Source organism: Dicentrarchus labrax, unplaced genomic scaffold, assembly GCF_905237075.1.
Source record: "Dicentrarchus labrax unplaced genomic scaffold, dlabrax2021, whole genome shotgun sequence".
NCBI classification, from domain to species: Eukaryota; Metazoa; Chordata; class Actinopteri; family Moronidae; genus Dicentrarchus; species Dicentrarchus labrax.
Genome location: NW_026136718.1, coordinates 12,380,178 through 12,399,509, shown reverse-complemented (window position 1 = coordinate 12,399,509; position 19,332 = coordinate 12,380,178). Strand labels below are relative to the sequence as shown.

Below are 19,332 nucleotides of genomic sequence, written 5' to 3'. Positions count from 1 at the left end.
GCACATTGTCTTGTTCTGCAAAAGTAAATTCTCTGCAATTAAAATGAAAATGAACTGATTTTGTTCATTAGAACCTATTCTGTTAACTAATTGCTGGCATTTTATTTAAATTTAATTTGCACATGCATTTCCTCACTTTCAACTTTTTTTAATCTCATTTGCCACATAACCATGCATATTGACAACAAGCTCATACTGTATGAATATCTGGCCAAATGGAGAATATGATGAATGTATCCTGATGATTCCTCCTTCCTTCTTTGTATATATTAAGGAACTTTTTTGAGGAAAGATGTAGATGCCATTATGTGTATGTAATAAGCAACCTTTTACTTTTACTTATGTAAATTTATAAAGCATCAGTTTTGCTTTGAATCAAGTGAAAGTTCAACAAAGCTCAACTTGGGTAGTATATTTTATGTGCACTGGCAAACATTGTTTAACATATATCATGTTAATTCGGTGTCACTGTGAGCTTGCATTGTTTTTATTATGAGCTTTCTTCCGTGCAGTATGAGCAACTGAACCCAGCTTATTCTATTACAATCACCATTTGCAATAAGAGGTGCCAGTGGTGACTGGTATTCACTTGCACGCTTTGTTTGTCTGTTTAAAACACTGTCTCAGTTAGGAAGCTGCAACAAAGGAGCTGTGTTTATTCCCTCAGACAGTCCTTGTCACATTCTGTTTATTTGAGCAGAAAGATTATCTTAATAGATTAAGTCTACGTCAAGAGAGAAAAGACTATGCAGAGTGTTTGCAATTTGATGCTGGTCTTGGTCATGAATTGCTCTTTTCGCATTTTTCATGGACTTTTACCATGACTATCCAAGTTGAATCTTTGTTGGACCCTTTGTTAATATGCAGACACCATTGAACATTGAAGTGAACTGTTTTGGTTTTTGGTTCATAGATATATACGTCCGCATATACATTTCTAAGCAATACCACGGCATACATTTAAAGAGCCTCACATCAATTTACAATCAAAGATCATGTGTAATCATAAATCATAATATTTGTACTCCTAATGGGCCCCTGCAACGAAAGCCTCCATCCATCATAGGCAAACAATGCAAGAGAGCAGCAATCAAACAGACAGCTGCTTTAAAGCCTGCAGACCTCATTTGCATATTTTACTTCCTGCATCCTCTGTACTCTGTGACACGCCGGCAAGTTTGTCTCCTGTCTCATCACTCGTAAATTCCAAACGGATTACCCCCTGTCTCTGACATGTTGGTAAGAAACAGCTTCGATTTCCAAAAAATTAAATAAATAATAACTTGCGGGGCGGCTTGTCAAGCTGCGATTGCTAATCTATGAGGGAGGATTTGAATAAGTCCTCGGTGGCTCTGCGCTCTCTCTCCTCTACTCAATCTCTCTCTCATCCCTCGCTCGGCGGCCGACTCAGAAGGAGGGCCCCTCTTCGAGAGCCCATCGTGCTAAGTGAGATTAATTTCGACATCATAAATAACTCGGAGCAGGTCGCCGCAGGGAGCACGGAGACTGTTCCGTGTTAGAGAAACAAATGTATTTGACTGTGGTTTACCATTTCAATCCATGCTCTTAATCCTGTCTTTGTTTTAGCAAAGCTCTAAAAAGCCAAGATGGGACCTATCACAATGACATGCTGCTTTGTCTCCAGTTTGCTCATCTAAATGGGTTCTTCAGAAACGACTGATGGTGTTTAATGAATGGAGAGCTCATATAACCTGTCCGCCATTTTGACAATTACCATTATCTTCGCATGTGGCATAATTCAAAGACATGTCGTCCAATAGAGACACACTGTCACTGACAGGTGGCAGATGAATCTGTCAAATAGCTTGTAAAAATACAGCTTTGTCTCTCAGCCTTTGTATATACAGTTATGAGGACAGTCGAGCTCCGAACATTTAAATGCGAATCCAAATGATTTAGACTAACCTCATTATTCATAATCCAGCAATGGTAGAGGCTTCTAATTTTTCACGTTACTGTAATAGTTTGTAATAAATTTCATGACAATGATTTTACTAGACTTGAAGCACGGTGCTTAACGGTTTTAATCTGTTACAGGATACGAATTCAGATGGTTCTTTATATTGTGTCATGTGCAGTAGAAGGAAACCAGACCAAAAGGTGTTTTCTTCACATTGTTCAAGTGTATAAATTCAAAGTTGCATCAAGCCTTTTTTTCTCACAGTTTTATGGCACTACTGAGATAGACAAACAAATCCAGCAATAGCTGAGCATCACCTGTCCAAGTGAAACATTCACTCACTTTGTAACTCCGGTACCTGGGCTTTATATTTTAAGATGCTCGACTTTCTTTAAAAGACACTCTTCTATTTGGGCTTGTTGACATTTTGTGGTAGGTAGCATAAAATCAGATTGTCTGAGCATACTGATTCAATCATTATAACAGCCTTGATATAGTTAATGTAATGTCATTTGGAACATGTCAGTTTCTTGAGACTTGACCCCAGCCAACCCCAAGCCAAGATTTGTTACATAACAAAAATAGACGCTCTGAACACTTGTGTAGAACCAATTCTTTCCACAGATGTCACCATGAATTTAAATATACAAAACATTGTATATTTTCCCCAACAAGCCTTTGCTAGAATGCACCTATATTTATACGTGAGTGCAACTATTGTGCTTTGTACACCCCCCCTCCCGAACTCCAAACACACACTTCACCATAAAAACCAGCCCTACAACACAAGTAAACACAGTCACATTCATTACATCAGATTTCAGAATACATGAATACATTATTTGCCTCACAGAAAAGCTCAACAAACAAAATGCAAAAAAAAATAAAAAATCGGCCTACGACCAATGCAATCTAAACAGGATTGACCTTAACTCAAACAACCCTCCCCGGTTCCCTGCTGCAGCTGAATTTGCGTGCCTTGGTCTCCATTTATTTGAGGGTGTCAGGGCCTGTTCCGCCTTGTTTACTGTTAAGAGGATGAAAATGAACAGCCAAATAGTGCTCCATTTATAAGCCTGTTTATACATGCTAATACCGGAGGCTGTTTTGCACCCACAGCAGCACTGCTGGATGTGACTCAATCAACACAACGGTGCCCCCCACACACACGTCTTCATAACCAAGTATGAAAGTACATTTAAAGGCACAGTATAATGTTGATAGTGGCCGTGACTGACAAAATGGCTCCTTGGCATTGAAGTGGAAAGCAGCTGCATCGACCCTTTATTTGAAGACTTAAGGAATTGATGTACTTTGTATTTCATTTATGTGGCCAATTCAATACTTGTGCTGAAGAACAACTCTCTCCCATAGCCAGCAACTCACAAGTACTGAATGTCACTCCATCTTAAGACATTTAATCTGCTGCAGCAGCTTCAGAGAAGGCATATTTCTCAAATGGAAATTTAGGCTGATATAAGAGGAGTGTTTTGTGCTTTGCTGGCTTTCATGAAGGTGAGCTTATTACACAACCCTACTTATGTCAAATGGTATCTCCTCTACAAATTTTCATTATATTAGCATTCACAATGTTGCAGCATTTAAACAAAAACACTGTGGAACCAACTGTAAACCTAAGTACTATGTATTAGTAAGTCGATATATAGAATAAGAAATTAAGCCCTCATATACTTTTATTTCCAGCTTTCTTCTCTGGACCACACCAGCTTTGGCATGAGTGGCCTTTAATCCAGAAAAGAAAAAAACCCTTCAGCAGACTATGTTTGAAATCATCCTTAGAGGGACTGATCTCAATTAAAAATGAAGGCTTGTTTTGACAAGAGTGTTCAGTCCTGGCAATAAAAAATAACTGAGAAGTGTGGTGGTGCCCTGAAAATATTGCTGTGGTGCTGGACTGGTCATATTCGGGGGAGGTACAAGGAAAGATATTTCTCTGCTGTAAATTGGGTGGTACATTAAACTCTTAGGCCTGGTTTTGAACTCTTACCGACAATATTACCCATATTATCATTGGAAGCGGGAAAACATGGAATTCAAACAGAATAAGAAACTGTTTGTTACCAGAATATTGTAATGATATTTAGGTCCTGGTTTGACAAGTTGCAGCAATGGACGACTATGGATACTGCTTAAGCTTTCATTGTTGGTGCAAACTGTTTCTATTAAAAAGTATTCAGTGTCAGAAACTTTGGTGTATATTGGCGAGATCCAGATGGCACTATCTTAAGGCATGGGAATATATCTGCATATTTCAGAGATGAAGTGTTGTATAATCACCCTAGAATTTGGTCAAATTGAATCTCTTCTTGGCCAGTCAAACACCATCTGACATTATTGACATGGACAGCGCTGATGTGTCCGTTAGGTGCTTTGGGTGTCTGTGATGTCTGAGTGGGAAAAACTCCCTGCTCCTCCTCCTTTGCTCTCATTCCCCGGGACACGTATAGAGAATATTCAACACCTCTTGACAAGAAGAACACAAGTAAAGGGGACGACAAAGTCAATGTTCCTACACCTGCACTGAATCCCCTCCAGGAGATCTCCACACTTTGGTGACAAAGAGATGACAGAATGGCTTATGCAAACACTTGCCTTTGCAGTAGACCTCCTGCATTGCCTGAATTATTTACTAGGGCTTGTGTTGAAATTTTTTGGCAGGATAGATTATTTCCAGGTCCTATTAAAAACCTGATTGTGACAATTTAAGTGCCAACTGGCACGAGAGAAAGAAATTAGGCCATTTTTGAGGAGGAGACAATGAATTAGTAAATTGCTGTTGGGGCTGATAGGAATTTTGGCTAAAAAATACAAAAATAAGACTTGCTGTTGAAAACTAAATGTATCTTTTCCGAGCAGGACTCTTCTAAATCTATGTGCCACAACTTAACATTGTGGTCTCGCAAGATACAAAAAAAGTGAATGAAAACAACCTTCAAAATTAGGTAATTGTGTACAATACAGATTATATTACAGAGTTTTGATTTCAAAGACATTTCCACAGGATGCCTTGGAATTGTATTGTTAAAAAATGGTGAGTTTAAAATCCATCCATCCATCCATCCAAAATCAGTCTATTTGCATGGGAAGTGAATTGGTGAAGGGGAAACTAAAAGGTAAAATTACAATGTGTCTACAGTAATTAACAATTGGGAATATGACATGGCGCAGAGAGGCCAGTTAGCTTATTTTATAGCTATGGTGAGTTTAAAACATGCATTCATACATTAACCCTACATTTTACCACATCATATTACTATCAAACATGCACATGAATCACATTACTGTCAAACATGGATCACATAACTGTCAAACATGAATAAATACAAACTCACAAGTAGTGAATGCAATAACATGAAATGATTTATTGCGGAACCAGGTGAAGTAATACCTGGGATTTTATAGTTTAGTTTACCATACCATAAGGTTTGAATTAATTTGTAATACTTAAAACATTGTTTCTCGCTCCATACTCATTTATTAATTCACTATTGTCACTGGCGGAATCAGTAGCTTTTAGCAGTGGAGCTCTAATTCTGCTCTGATTCACAGTACGTCACCTCATTAAAAACGTATTAAAAGACCTCGACAGCCACATTTGAATGGTCACGTGAGTTAGGTTAGGGAGAAAAGTGAACAAATTACATAATCAGAGACTATGAATGTAATATTTGGGCAAATGTGAAAAAGTGTAAGCAGTAGATAGTGAGTGTCGATCTTAGAGATCTTAGGTTAGAGTTAAAATACAGTTAGATGACAGGGGAGGTTAGAATAAAGAAAGAAAGAAAGAAAGAAAGGGTCCATTATTACTTGGATTAATGTAAAGCTGGTTAGTGAATATACAGCAAATACAATACTTTGAAGATAGTTGAATATCAATATGGGACTATGTCACAAGGGTTGGGCTTCAATCTACACTGCAATTTTTTAGGCAAAAATATGAATACCATTAAAAGTGACAGTGAGTAATTTTCTTGGCTAAAGTTCTGGAAACACTAGTGTGATAAGTCAAAAAAGAAATTTCATCCTGATTTTACTTGAGCTATTAACTGTATTTTGCCTGTTTTTCATGCACCAGTAAAGTCTGAGTCATATTTGCTTGCAGTCATTATTGTGCTTGAAAAATCGGAATTTAAGGTAATAAAAAACTTTCTCTCCTGAGGGGAGGTAACATTCGATATAATATGGCTTCATACTTTTTACCTCCATCAAACATATTCCCTCCACCAATTCTGCAGTGTACAGATTTAAAAGTAGGACATCGTATTCCCTTCACATGAATGAATTCTGTCTCATAATGTTTCACACACTTCTAAGCAGCACAGTGCTCCAAACAAAACAGCTTGTCTAAATTGAGAGTAAATGTGGATGGATGGATGAAGCCAAATCTACGATACCTCAAAAGCATGCGTGTTGTCATTCTTTTTGTCATCCATCTTGATTTGCTGCCGTCTTTCATTCGTACACAGTCACTGCATTCTACTGCTGATTGTGAGCGCTGCTACTGTCCCTCTGGGAAACAGTCAGACAGACAGGGAGGAAGATAGACAGACAGACAGACAGACAGAGAGTTGAAGGAGAAATGGCCCAGCAGCCGCCCACTGCACACATACAGATTTATTATTTGTGCAGTCACTCAGGACATTTCACAGCTGTGTTTACCTTGGACCCTGCCGTGAGTATTAGGTGGCAGGGCCCCGGATTGCAGATGTGATTACCCATTCACAGATCCACCACCTTGCCATCCGCAGACCCCCCACCTCATTTTTTAATATGTCCTCTGACACTATTAATCAAAAAAAAATCCCAATAGGCATTTTCCTCAAGACCATAATTCATAGCACGATTCAAACTCAAAGATTTATTTAAGGGGGATTTAGCAATAATGTCATGACAGTTCCCCAATTAGGTCGTCTCAGGGTGAAGTCATCACTAGCGGCCTCAGCTTACCGTAACTCTGGGAACACTTCCAGCATTTCTCTGGATGGAAAGATTGACAGAGTTTGGAGTTTATGTACAGCCCTGCTGGTATTGGATAGACTGGCTTTGTCTACTCAGTCTGGCCTATACATTCAAAGTGCCATATATAGGAATTAGGAACCATACCGTACCAACCACACTAATCTCTAGGCTTTTGGAACCAGGCGTGAGGGACCCTTTAGCTCTGCTTGATTTTAGCAGTGTTTTGGAAGCAGTGAGGGAGTCGGGGTGAAAAAATCTTGATCTGCATCAACGTTCCTGGGCAAGTACATCTTTTTTTTTTTCAGAAATGAGCTGCTTCACACTATGTGTACCACACCTTTTCACCTAGGAAATGCTCTGTACAATCACAGTCAGCCACTGACAAATGCCAGCCATTTGATAGTCATCATCTTTATCAGCTCAAAACAAATATCATATTTGTAAAACTATCTGCCTCCTTTTTTTCTTGCTGATTGTTTCGCATTCCATCTCCCCTTCCCCACCTCACTTTTAGATTGTCTATTACTTGATTTGAAATGCAAACACATAATGCTGCAGTTTTTGAAAGCCGATCATTAATAAGAAAATCTCAGTGGAACTACCAGCACAAATACAAAAGATTAGTGCTGTCAGTTAAACGCGTTATTAACGGCGTTAACACAAACCCATTTTAACGGCGTAAATTTTTTTATCGCGAGATTAACGTTCTTTTTGGCCTAGCACGCTTTGTAGTTTTTTTCACACGCTGTTGCAACAACTAGTAACGTTAGAAAAACTACAACACCACACCGGATCTAGCTAGACCGGAAACAAAACAACAGGCACGCCGCAAACACTTTTTTAGTAGTAGACGTTATGTTTTGAGTGGATGGCGAGCATGACACGCCGAAATTGATGCCAATAATATTCTGAATGGAAAGTTTACTTTTCAAAAGTTGCCAAATGGTTCCATTGACAAGTCCAAAGTGATCTGTGTGTTTTGTCGTTGTGAACTGAGCTATCATCGCAGCATGTCCAGTCTGAAATACCACTTGATGGCCAAGCACACAGCTGATGCGAATTCTCCGCCCCCTCGTCAAAGCCAGGCGACAATGGATGATTTTTCAATAAAAACAACATTTGCACAAAGCAAGCCGATCCACTTTTCCATGTTGATAAGAGCATTAAAATGAGAAAAAATAATGGCACAAAAAGAAATCAAGAATAGATAAAAATGTGCGATTAATTGCGCGTTAACTATGACATTAATGCGATTAATCACAATTAAATATTTTAATTGTTTGACAGCACTACAAATAATTACACACAAAAACACTTTGTCAGTCTACTTTTTTTGATTGACTCCTTCTTCTTTCTCTCATTTGTCTCCAAAAACCGATGTCTTTAACCTGTGGAAAGGACTCGGACTAACCCAAACTGATGAATGTAAAATGAATGAAATAGTTAAATAAGGAAGCATCATGCCTACCCTTCTAATGCTCTCTGTCATTCTTGCATTATAAAACCCACTCCATAATGATCCAATTTTGTGCACTCACTCACTGAAATAATCTGTGCTGAAAGCAAATAGCCTGGAACTGGTGATTGCCTTTGCCAGACATTTTCTCATTAAACTCCCAGTGTATCAGGCAATTACCAATTCACATACATAGCATTTGAGGGTAAGGGATAAAGAGAGAGCACGAGTGAGACGGACAAAGAAGAGGCCAGTTGCGACTGCGCACAACCATAAATTCACACTCTCGTCTAACCCTTAGTCCACCCTGTTTATACTTATGCACTTTAGTCTGTGCCATATCCGACAGATAGTGATCCCATATGTCTATTATCTCCTGGCTAGCCCCATCCTGTGTAGGTCAACTCTAGATTTACAGCGAGCTAAAACCATTCCTGACATACCACCACCACAGAAAGGGCCATAAAATGTAACAGCAAATGCCGTGCCCCCAAAACTAAAGGGCTTAAATAATTTTATCATACAGTAGAAAAAAAACAACAAACATCTGGTTCAGGTCTTGTACTGAAGGCACTGAGGTGTTCTGCTCAAGGCCTAAACTGGGTGGGGTGGAGAGGACCGAGCTTCTATCCGATCAAGACATATGTTGCAGGATGTTGCCCGTCTCATTACGGTTCACATGTTTTATTCTCGCTCGGCTGCTTGTTAACTATGTAAATTATGTGTCAGTTCACATGCACAGGCACAAGAAGCACATATGGATTCACTTTTACATGTTAATGAGGTCACATTATAATGAAGCTTTTATGGATAAAATATCCGGTTCATTAGGACTTCTCTGGCAGGTTAAAATGTAGGGATTTTGAAGTGGCATAGATGCAGGTGAGAGTTTAATTTACATATTAAAAACTGTATTCAAAGTGTAATGTAAAGCTTATGGTGTCACAAAATGTACCACTGCAGAGAGTGCGGAGCATGGTCTGTAGGTACAGTAGGTCATGTGTGATGGAATACGCATGCATGCACACATGCTCACACATATGGAATGCCCATCCACAGGCATGCATAAACACTAATTCAGACGCATGAATGCACTGGCATGTACAAACACACTTTTAACTAATTACAGTTGCTGTCAATTACAGTGGGGTTGATAGCCATGCAAAGTTTATATAAAGTCATATCGCTGAATTTGTTTAGGTTACAGATGGTTAAAGAAACATGCAGCCTCTCTCATCAGTGCCACAAAAGTCCAGTATACAAATTTTGAAATATCCCACTGTATAAAATGCTGAAAACACTGAGAAAGAAAAAAAGTCTAGTCACAAAATAGCTGCCTAATTTGGTTGAAAGCAAGGTTGAAAATGTGTTTTTTTTTTCTGTTCGTTAAAAGGCTCTCAGTATGTTGATGTTTTCACAATGTAAAAAGCTTGGCATATAGATTAAGATGCTTATATTTTGACAACAACATATAGACAAATCGGTTATAATTTAAACAACTAATTTTGGGTTCAATTAATGTCAAAACAGAAAAACACTTGCTAATATGGCACACAAATAGTGAGTCTGACCTGGTCTGTATGTTTGTAACACACAGTGCAACATCTGTGCAGAATGAGTCACATCTGCGCCTCAAAAAAACTGGCACAGCACCCTCAGTAAATCTATCCTCTGTGTATGAATCGTAAATAAACAATGTCTGTAGATGCTGGGCGCTCCAAGAAAAGTGACATCCTTAACCCCTGCCCTGTGTTGGGCATTTTGCATTTCCTTTTTCTTCTCATGTGGCTCTGTTTCAAATTTGCTTTTTCATTTTGTCTCTTGTTGTTTTTCTACAAAAATAAATGTATCATGATGTGGCTCTCTTGACCCTGTCTCCAAGAAAAAAAAGGGATCCCTTATCTCACTGGGGCTACATGGTTAAATAAAGGTTAAATTAAAACAAGACAAATATTGTTTTTCACCATCAAATAGCTTCCTACCACCTCGAAAACAGAGATCTGCATCATCCCTTGCCATCTGTCGTCCACATACCAAAAAGCCCCTATCACAATCATCCTCTCAGGATCAAATCAGAAACCGACTCAAGATGCAAACAGCGAAGGAGACAGTGGCTCCAGCAGCCTGTCAGCTCCGCTCACGTCTTTATCTTTTCTCTGTGTCTTTCTACAGAGAAAGACAAGTAGAAGAGGGCCATGCCTGTGGTGTACGGAAGAAGGAAACGTCCATTCTAATATCCTGTCTGGGGCATATACTCTCTCACGTCTATCAGTGGATCTGGCTGGATCTGGTGTAGGGAGGATGCAACCACACTGATATCTGATGTTCTCCTTGTTCTCTCTCTTTTTACATTCAACATGGCAAGGACATGCAGCAAATTACTAGGGAAAGGAGACACGTATCCTACGTGGTTTATGAGTGTGTGTGTGTGTGTGTGTGTGTGTGTGTGTGTGTGTGTGTGTAGAAATAAAGTCATAGAGAGTGTAAGAGTGTTAAATGAGAGTTTGGAAAATACAGAGTTATATATTTTTTTAAACCTCAAATGTTGTGTAATGTTAAAATGGTTACTGTAAATGTACACTAACCAGCTGCTGCACTTCCCCCTGTCACAATTCAAATAAACTTTTTTTGCAACATTACTGTAAAGCAAAAAGTGGTACATAACTAACCTTAAGCAAACTTAAATACATAATCCAACATATAGATATTATTTCAACCAGTGGCATAACACAACTTATTTAGATCTTATATGGACATATAGTTTCATCAAATATGATCTATTATGTGAAAAATCCTGAAATGGGGCAAAAACTCAATGTTTCTTGTTTTTAAAGAAATAAATCTCACAGGCAAAATCTTTTTTCGCAGTTTACCAAACAATCTGTCAGTGTAAACAGATGCATGCCTTTGACACTACTGACACATGAATTCAACACAGAATAACGCTGTTGTCTCAAGGTCTCAGCACACTGAATGATTAAAAAAAACATTATTTGCTTTGAGTCCTACTGTTGGCTCACAGTAGCAACCACTAAAGCAATATTGACTCAGAATACCAGTGAGCAACATTACGTCTGCCATTTGTATATCCATTTTAGACAAAAACTGACTGATATAGTAAAGAGTGTACAGTATTTTTTGTCCTTGCTTGAAACAATACAATTTACTTGAGTGCACAGAAGTATTTTATTTCAAGGATTATAGTTCATCAGTGCTGGCTGATGATCTCACAAGTAGTAAATTCACACATGCACAATGGGGGGAGATGGGAAAAAAATAAGTGTACAAAGACACCAGCAGTCACTGAAACAAACAACAAAGGAAGTGAGTAAAGGAAACAGAGGGAGAAAAAGAGACAAAACGACAGCTCCACATCTGCCAGAACCTCATTCATGGCACCTCTCCATCTTGCCTTGCATGACCTTCTCTTAAAGTACAGGCTGTGAGGTTTTTCCCAGTTTAAAAATAGTTCCTGCTAAATTCAACACTACACTGAATTATTTCGACAGAGAGGCATCTTTTTTCATTTTCTTTCCTGCTAACACTGGCACTTTTACCTCACCCTTCATTGCATATTGTACGGACGGAGTGCCAGAAATATGCCCAAAGGTGTGTACCAACCACCTAGCATGTTTACTCTCACCACGCTTGTGCGCTTCCAGAGTTTGTCTGTGGCTACACAGCGCTCCCATCGTGCAAAAGCAAGCTTCAGGGAGTACAAAGTTCTCTCTCTGAGATTTATTTTTCCACAAAAAATACACAATAAAGGGAACTAGCTGAATGCTCCGAGACAAGGTGTGAAATTATTATTTTCACACACCTTCTTCTCTTATCGAGTTCTAGCTTTGCTTGAAAAAAAATTGTGTCCAGCTGGAAACTGGTGACATTGTGTAAATATAGCCAGACATGACAGCAGGGTAGTAGTTACAGTTATAGTTGAGGAGTTAAGCTGTTTATTGTGCATAGCTGTTTTAGAAAAATAAAAGATGAACAGAAAGGAATCATTGTTTAATTTGTAGGAAAGAAAATAGAGAGGATACAACAGTCTAAGAATAAAGCAGCCTGTAATAGTTTAAGGAGTACTAAGATTATTTTATCTGGTTTTACCTATCGTTATGTATTATTATAAATTAATTTCTAAAAGTGAGCTTTTTTATCTGGTGAATAATTGACAATCTTTTGCAATAAAACTGATTTCGAAACAAAATGAATGTATATGAGAAACCAGCCTGTCAACACCTCATTAAGAATGTTTCTGTTTCAACATCTTTTTGGAACAAAGAAAAAAAGAATCTTGCAGAAATAATGATTGCAAAATGACTGCATCCTCCTTCCCCTGGAACGTGTCCTCCTTTTGCCTGACTTATTTCTGTGTGAGAAAACGCCATATGTTTAGCATTATCAAACCAGAGGGGGTGCTTTCACTAACATTATGGGTGCAACTTCTATTCAATAGGCACATACCTTAATGAATAAAATAACCCAGAATAACAGATAACAAACAGTTGGCATAGCAGCAACTGCTGCTACTGCACTATGGGAATCCTCGCACATGGAACAACAAACGAAGCCTAAATTACAACAACATGAATGTAATGAACCAGGTTTTTTGTTTGTGCATATGCTATCTGTACCCTGACAACAATAACAAAAGAACATTATATCTGCTTTTGGTTTTTGGTTTTATCCATTACTGTTATGTTATGTGAACTTAAGTGATAATCAGTTGAGGTACCAATCAGGTCTCATTATCTCCTCCTGTTTTTCATGTCTTGCTGTACTATAAGTTCTAAGCCAAGCCGCCAAAGGATGACAGTTGTCTCGGGTGAAGATTAATTTATTGTTACTTGTCAGTTTATTATAACATGGCGATTGTGACAAATTCTATTTTGGGCAAGTCTGTTTACACTGATTATAAAACACTGCATCTGAGTTTCCTCTGAAGGGAAAAATCAGAAAATACCATGCAAGTTCCCCCTTTGCCCGGGTGTTTGCCATTGATCTTGACACTATGTCTTTTGTGGGGATGGATGGTGGGGAAGGAGGTGGGTGAGAGACAAGGTTTCTGCTTGGGCCCCCAGTACAAAAACCAAAACAAAAAGAGAGCCCCAATCACCAGCTTGGGGTGCAAAGTGCAGCTGCCCTGCTAATGAGATTTTAAAATGGGCCATAATGCCCCCTTAAACGGCCCCTACATGGAGAATTATATGCTTCATGTGTTGATTTATTCAAAGGGGGTGGGGGATTCGGCATATGTGCATCTGTGTGTTTGTGTGTGTCTGTTATTAGACAACAATAGCCTGCAGCTAGGTCGACTGTCAGTAAGCTGTATGCTCATAGGACAACTGTCCTTCACCTTCCCAATCTGACAGACTGCACAATATGCACAATGAAAAAACATAATTTAAACTATATATCTATTTTACCTGATTTGAGAGACTGAATATATACAAGAGGGTATATTTCCAAAGGGTGGATATATCCATCTGTAATACAACACATTCAATTAAATACTAATCAAGACGTTAAACGGTGCTAAAATCAACATGAAATGCAAACATTCACTCACTCATGCGGAACATGCATATGATTGTACTCTATTCCCAATACTAGCAGATTCCCAAACCTCAGTTACTTGGTTCAGTGCTTTTGCAAGTGAGCCGCACACAGTGCTAATTGCCAAGATAATGTTTTAATATATCGACTACGTACTTACGGTGAAAAGAAGAAATCCAAGCTAGATTAAATGGATAAATGTTATTTGTACGAAGGAGGGGGGGAGTGGGAGAGAGACTGAGCCAGAATAAAAAGACAAAAAAAGACGTTTATCTCTTGATTGGGCTTCTTTGTTAACATGCTGAGAGGATGTGGTTATTTGGGGATTGAACAAGGACAGCCAGCTGAGACAGGAGTGATAGAGATAGAAAGAAAGAAAGAAAGAAAGAAAGAAAGAAAGAAAGAAAGAAAGAAAGAAAGAAAAAGATTGGTAGTGACAGAATTGGATATGAAGAGGCCTTTTTGTGTTGCACTTTGAGTGTGTGCGTGTGTGTGTGTGTGTGTGTTTGTGTGTGTGTGTGTGTGTGTGTGTGTGTGTGTGTACACATGTAAGTACCAGTGATAAGATCCACTTGCTCGCATTCAGAGGGGCGACCAGCTGTGAGGATGAGTACAAGCGAGTGCATTTGTGCATTAGTGTGTTTTTCTCTGCGAGAGTGTAAACGCATGCAGGGTCGTGTTTGTGGACGTGCAAGCCTGTGAGTGTGTGTTTCACGTAGTCTGTGGGTGAATCTCAATGCGTCAGTGTGTGCATCAGACAAGAAATGACTGTATCTGGCCACTGAAATGGGACTCTGTCAGAGTGTGTGTAGTGCGAGTGTGTTTGAGAGAGAGACAGAGACGGAGAGTTACGGGGCCTGTCTGAAGCCATCTTTTGTATGAGCTATGTATGCTCTTTGTGGGGGGAAATTGAAAAACATTAGCATGATAAAGGCTGGCTAGGGCTGCTTCGCTGATCATGTGACACATTACTGAAAAAGCGCACAGATAGAAAATGACAGCCAGCTCATTCACGCACACAGAAACCAATGGGTGTGCCAATAATATCTGGGAGAGGCAGCATTCATGGCATTCAGTGCACAAGCGGCATCAGTTCACCATAAATAAAAAGAACAACACTTGCTGCTTGTCATTTTTTTGGAAGGGGTGTTGTACATACACAAACTACTGTACTGTGTTCTTTTCTTTGATCTCTCTGGTCTTTCTGTAATTTGTGTGTGTGTGTGCATGCGTGCATTTGTGTGGTTTCAGTGTGTGTGTGTATGTTTGCATGTGTGTGTGTGTGGGAGCATGCAGGCATCTGTGGGCCTCTCTAATTGGAGAGTGCGGCTGGGCCAAGCTCTTGTTTTTAAGATCCCATTTCAAAGCCGGAGACATAGAGGGCTTATTTTTGGGCTGGGAACGTGTTGGTTTATCCACAAACCTTACTTGCTTGACGACTGACAAAACAGGTCGACGAGGATGCAGCAGGAGTGATTTGTAAGCTAGAATTGTGTTGTTAAATGGTGGGATTCAGACAAAGGCCATGCTCTCATGTGTCGCTGTGTGACTCCTTAAATGCTGACAGTAACTGATTTGGTGTGACGGTTGTGTGAGGCTTTATTTAATGAAGTGATGATTTGGGAGGGGGGTGTCACAAATTTCCAAACTGAGACCAACATCGCCCCCGTTTGGAAGGACAGCGAATTGCACGGACAGCTTATTAATGCCATCATGCATTCACAAATTAGGCCTGTTTTAAAATCAGGTCAACCGAGATGAGATCTGAACCGTAATTTGATGCAGCCTTCATATTGTTGTGTTGGGGGTTTGTGTTTTCACTGTAATTGCCCATCCATGCTCTGTGTGTAAATGTACATGGCTTGCCATTTTTATAACCAACATACCTACTGCACTGTCACCCTGCTTTGTTTCATTTGACATCAAAGCTTTTCATGTTGGTGCTAGTTTAGAAGCACAAAAGGATAATAACATCAGATGTCTCTGCATTCCTAAAAGAAAAACCTGCTATGCCAACAGTTTTTTACCTCTTCATAAGAGTGCGGGTGTTACCACAACAACCCATCATTTACATGTATTTTCTGGCACTGACACACCCTGATTTGGTGCAATAATACACAATGACCTGAACATTTGCATCATGGCACAGTGCCTGGAAACCTCTTTCATAACCACATGACTGCGATTTTAATTGTTTTATAACATCTAATAAGAACCTGTTCAAGTGTCCATAAACCCCTGCTGACACATTCTAACCCACTCCATGATAAAGGGTCATATGTGTGTTTTTAAAAAAGATGAAAATGTAGCATCCTTGAGGCCAGTTGTGGGTACATTTATCTCTCTCTTTTTTCAGCTGTAATATCTACTCAGAGGCAGTGTGCAAAAGATGAAAGCGGACCAATGGCCTCTGACTGTAAGGGCGTTTCCTTTGGTCTGGTGAATGTTATTAAAGAGGAAGATGCTGTCCTCTAGTGACAAATTTCATCATAGCAGCTTACCTCTCAGAGTCCAAGGTCTTCAGTCCAGAGGGAATAAATCCAACTGTGGACATTAGCACATGAATCAGTCCAAGCAAAAGTCTGAGGAGGACTAATAACTTTCACAGTAACACATGGCATTCTTGTCCTGGAAGTGTTTTTTTATTGTATAGAAATGCATCTCTTTTATGTCTACTCGTGCAATTACTAGGTTATAAACACCACTGAAGACACATATTTTAATTCTAAATCTTAATCTAATTTCAGTACCTGTCAGGTCAGCACCAAGTATAACTATTTCTATATCTTAATGCCCTGTACATTAACATTTACAACATTAATTAGCAAAATAATTAACTCTTAAATTTGCAAAGTGGAGCAGCTTCAATTCCACTGAGAGTATAAGTTGTACAATACATGTATGTTGCTTGTATCAAGCTTAAAAATAACTGAAAAGACTGGGCACTGCACTATGATACAGGTGCATATGTTTCCCATCTAACCCAGGTTAATATTAGACCTAATTTTTGTCTTGGTACTTTCACTCATCTTGGGCGAACAAAATGATACTCATTGAAAAGCCTGAACTCTCATTTAGCAATGAATTTCTTTTACTGACTGCATCTGCATCTGTTCATAACTGCTGTACAGATTGATGTTCTTAAACACCAAACTGGGACACAGACTAGAAGAGCTGTGCAGAGACAGAAACATAACAGAGAATCATATTTGTACTGTTGTCAGTGATGAACAGAACAGGTTAATCACTGACAGCAGGAGTGATAGCGGGAAGCTGGAAGTCTGTAACTGATAGGTCAACCCCAAACCCTGCGTTTGTCAGCACTGGAGTGTAGTCTAAGTAGTGCTTATTATTTGTTAAAAGCATCATATAATACCTAAAATGTAAAGGTAGCGGTTTGATTCCAATAGTAGTCACATGTCTTGTCAAAGCCTCTTTGAACATAGCACTGAACCCACTACCTGCTCACCTATTGTATGGAACAAGTCAGTCATAGAAGTGCCTTTAAAGGTAAAATGACATAGAACAATGCTCAGCAACAACAGAATAGATATACCTCACTATAGCTGTAATATTTCCTCCAGTACCCATCCTCCCACTCACTAGCCACTAGGCAGCCAGCCATTGTCTATGATAGGTGGGGGTGGGGGGGGAGACAGATGAGAACCAGGGCACGCCACGCCACTTCACCTTCTCTCTCCTTCAGCCTGACAGGACCTGAATTACAGTAAATGATAGCCCTCCCCGGCCACAAAGTGATTTGACCTGCCGCCGTCTCTCTCCCCGCTCTCCCAACCCCCCTAATGGGTCCCCAATGGGTGGCCTAGCTCCCTTAGGACCAGGCTGGCGGGACAGTCTCTTTGGAGAAAAGAGGGATGGAGGTGAGAAGATTGACAAGAAAGTGTAGGAGTATAGGAGAGCTGGCGCTGTGCGCAGCAAGCATACAGATATCATCTGCACCGAAGAGTAACAAATATAGTCAAGGGATTTTCAGAACAACGGGCTGATTCAAGAAACACTGTAACATGTTTACCTTATCTTAACTTGTACCAACTATTCTGTGTCCAAAACTGCAATAATTGTGTATAGTTATTAAAGAATATAATAGATATTCATATATTTGAGCACTTATAAATATATGTAAATGTAAAAAAAGAGCCAAAAAAGTAAATATAATACTTAAGTAAAAATACTAAGTCATAATACATGAAAAGGGGGTGAGCAGCTGCTGACATTGATGTTTTATGAGCCCCTTGATATGTATTTCAAATCACACATTCATTCATGTTTTTTATCACCTCATGATCTGTCTTTTTTATTTCTGCAGATCTACATTTAATCACAGTGCAAGGATTTGATGAAAGAGATGACGGACGGTCCAGTGAGTGGCCGACCTGCCAGCGACCCGCAACTCGGGGTCAGCTGTGTCACTTTTCTCATTTGTTGTCATTTGTGTATGTATGTATGTGACATGTCCTTTTGGTAGTGTGTTGGCCTGATTGACTATTACTGTTTCATAAACAGCTAAAGGTTCGCAGTGACCAGGGACAGTTGGCATGTAAGTTCGCCTGTATGCATGTTTCCTCTACTTTTGCCTATGAGCACTTGTGTACTCAGTTTACTTATATTTCTTAAAAATCTAGAATTTGCAATAGGTGTTGTGCGGTAGCTGTGGAATATACTTCTAGGAATCACTTCAGCTCCTCAGAGTGTCCCTGCTTTTCCTTCACCTTAATTGCGACAGTGAACACTATGCCTCATAGTGCAGGAATGTTTCCAGAAGGGCTGGGTGATTTTAGCTGGATTGTTACTTAACAACCGGCCTGGGAGAGCAGAGGGTTTAGGTTTGTGCCTCACCAGTGACTCATGAAACATTAAATGTAAGCACATGTCTTGAGTGGAAATCAAAACATATTATAACCAACTATTTCCTATAAATAGACACAAAGCAGTACCATTTCTGTAAAATATATCTAGTGTAGTGACAAAAGGAGTTTGAATATGCAGAAACTAAATTTTGATAGCTGAAAGAAAGAACACTACATGTCCTGTGTATGTGTGTGTTATTCAATAATTTGTCTCATTTTGCTGTTTGGGTCATTTTAGGCCTCTGGTAAGCTGCAGGACACTTGCATGACATGCAGGTCAATTATCCAGAGACAGGGCAAAATTTCTGTCTGCTTGGCAAGTCAACACCAGCTGAATTCCATGGCAACATCAAGTACTTGCTCAGCACCTCCCAGTGTCTGCTTGGCATCCTGCTGCTTTCCGGTTTTTGTTTGGTGTAATCCAGTGCTTCACCAGAGCCACCTTTCACCTCCATCTCCACAAAGCTGCAACAGCAGCTCGACTACACCTTCGTCAGTTCTTGATGGCTAGCCTACTTGATCTCCCACCAGCTATCCTTCCACCCGCTCTC

The 19,332-nt window shown here is 39.5% G+C and overlaps 1 long non-coding RNA gene across 1 annotated transcript; it reads left to right on the top strand.

Annotated features, from left to right (window-relative positions):
- The first annotated feature begins 1,152 nt into the window (after window positions 1-1,152).
- LOC127349894 (uncharacterized) lies at window positions 1,153-10,996 on the top strand. Its single transcript, XR_007880447.1, has 2 exons — window positions 1,153-1,239; window positions 10,530-10,996. It is a non-coding gene; the product is annotated as an uncharacterized LOC127349894 (long non-coding RNA).
- Window positions 10,997-19,332: the final 8,336 nt, after the last annotated feature.